A 3,113-nucleotide genomic window follows, 5' to 3' on the forward strand; every position below is an offset into this window, starting at 1 on the left:
TGATAAAAATAAAAACAAAACACTCATAAAGAGTCAATGGGTCATTTTGAGTCTCAGGCAGATGGTGGTAATGGCTCTCTCACTCTCTGCTGCCTTCTCTTTATTTCAAAAATTGTTGCTTCTTATATCCCATTTAGAATATACAATGATCTCATAACAGTCACATACAAGCAGTTACAAATCAATCAAATATTATATTGCTGCATCAACGGTACAAGAGGAACACAAGGTCACCAAACATCCCTGTGTCTCTATGCTCCTTAGTTACTCCTTAGTTACCGTGATAACGTCTGCCTTCTGTGAGCAACTCTGTTTCTCTCTAATCCTCCCTAAAATGTCTGGTTAATTTTAAACAAAGTTCTGCATCTTAATTTCTGACTTTACCAACAATTATCACTTTCTATAGATTCATTAGTTACAGTTTACAATCAAAAACATAATTTTTACTATAACTGGTCATACATATAATTGATCAAACAATAAAAACAAGAACATAAAAGTACTCTATAGTTTCATAGTTAAGAACAAAGCAGTAATTTTCTCATGCTAACAATTTCTCAAAACTTCTAATCAAACTCTTGCCCCTGTTCCCAAGCTCTCACTGCCCTTAACCGTCTCCTAAGCTACTTTCTAAAAGCCTTAATGTCCTTGACTAAAACCACCTGGAATGTTTCTTACAATTTTAAGCTTGAATTGCTAAAACTTTAGCTAGTGTGATTATTTCTAATGTTAAAACTTATTGTTAATGTAAACAATAATTTTTATAATTACATAAGATTGAATATGGTGTGAAAGTTAATGTTAATGTGAAAGGCAACTATTATAACGTGAGATTTGTTTAAAGTATCTAATGATTATGCAAGATTTTCTAAAACTTCTTGTAGGGAAATCAGAAATAAACTATTTTTCCAAGGGAAAGCTAGAAACCGCGGGTCTCCTGCATGAATCTTCCCTTGTAGCTTTGATATCCAAGGGGGGCATTCTTGTCACTCTGCTAAACAATGAACTTTTCATGCATAAGGCTTCTCGCAGTTCTGCTCCTTGGCAGGATGGAGTCCACCATTAGCAGGATGGCGTCCGCCAATCTATGAAAAGAAATGGTGGAAAAACTCTGTATCATCAGTCAAAAAAAGGCCAGGAGCAGATTGTGGAACAGACCATCAATTGCTCATATGCAAATTTAAAATGAAGCTGAAGAAAAGGAAAACAAGTCCTCAAGAGCCAAAATATGACCTTGAATATATTTCATCTGAATATAGAGATCATCTGAAGCACTGATTTGATACATAGACACTAAAGACCAAAGACTAGAAGAGTTGTGGGATGACATCAAGAACATCATACAGGAAAAACACAGAAAGTCACTAAGAAGAAAGAAGGAAAAGGTCAAAATGGATGTCAAAAGAGACTCTGAAACTTGCTCACCAGTGTAGAGATGCTAAATGAAATGGAAGAAATGAAGAGGTACAAAAGCTGAACAGAAAAATATGAAGGTTAGCTTGAGAAGACAAAGTCAATTATTGCAATGAAATGTGCAATGATCTGGAGTTAGAAAACCAAAAGGGAAGAGCACACTCAGCATTTCTCAAGCTAAGGGAACTGAGGAAAAAATTCAAACCTCAGCTTTTATTACAGAAGGATTTTGTGGTCAAGTTATTGAATGATGTAGAAAGCATCAAAAGAAGATGGAAGGAATATACAGACCATTTCCAAAAGGAAATAGTTGATGTTCAACTGTTTCAAGAGGTAGCATATGATCAAGAGCCAATGATACTGAAGGAAGAAGTCCAAGGAGCATTGAAGGAATTGGCAAAGAACAAGGACCAGGAATTGATGGAATACAAATTGAAATCTTTCAAGAAAGTTTGGCAGCACTCACTCATCTGTGCCAAGAAATTTGGAAGACAATTATTTGGTCAACTGATTGGAAGAGATCATATTTATGCCCATTCCAAAGAGAGGTGACCCAATGGAAAGTGGAAATCATCATACAATATCTTTGATATCCCATGCTAGTAATTTTTTTCTAAAGGTATTACAGAAACGACTGCAAGCATACATTGACAGAAAACTTCCAGAGGTTCAAGCTGGATTCAGAAGAGGATGTGGAATGAAGGATATCATTGCTGATGTCAGCTAGATCTTCGCTGAAAGCAGAGAATACCAGAAAGATGTTCACCTGTGCTTTATTGACTGTGCAAAATCCTTCAATTTTTGTGGATCATGACAAACTATGGACAACATTGTGAAATATGAGTGTTCCAGAACACTTAATTGTACTTATGAGGAACCTGTACGTAGACGAAGAGGCAGTTGTTTGAACAGAACATGAGAACACTGAATGCTTTAAAATTAGGAAAGTTGTGCAACAGGGTTGTATGCTTCCACCATACTTATTCAACCTGTATGCTCAGCAAATAATCTGATAAACTGGGTTATGTGAAGAAAAACATGACATCAGCATTGGAGGAAGACTCATTAACAACCTGTAATATGTGGGTGATACAACCTTGCTTGCTGAAACTGAAGAGGACTTCAAATACTAACTGATGAAGATCAAAGATTACAACTATCAGTATGGATTGCATCTCTATGTAAAGAAAACAAAAATCCTCACGACTGGACCAAAAAATAGTATTCTTATCATTGGAGAAAAGATTGAAGTTGTCAAAGACTTCATTTTTTTTGGATCAACCATCAATACTCATTGAAGCAGCAGCCAAGAAACAAATGACATAGATGTCAGTTTGAGGACTCATATGCATGTTAAAGTTGGACAGTGAATAAGGAAGATCATAGAAGAATTGATGCGTTTGAGTTATGGTGTTGGGGGAGAATATTGAAAGTGTCATGGGCTGCCAAACAGATCTGTGTTGGAAGAAGTGCAACTAGAGTACTCATTGGAGGCCAGGATGGCCAAACTTCTTCTCTCGTACTTCTAACATATTGTCAGGAGGGACCAGTTACTGGAGAGGGATATCATGTTTGGTAAGGTAAAGGGTCAGAGAAAAAGAAGACCCCAGCGAGACAAAGTGGCAGCATCAGTGGGCTCAAGTGTGGCAACAATTGTGAGGTTAGCCCAGAACTGAGCAGTGTTTTGTTCTATTGTGCAT

The sequence above is a fragment of the Chrysochloris asiatica genome, unplaced genomic scaffold (genome assembly GCF_000296735.1).
Source record: "Chrysochloris asiatica unplaced genomic scaffold, ChrAsi1.0 scaffold00057, whole genome shotgun sequence".
Taxonomy (NCBI): Eukaryota; Metazoa; Chordata; class Mammalia; order Afrosoricida; family Chrysochloridae; genus Chrysochloris; species Chrysochloris asiatica.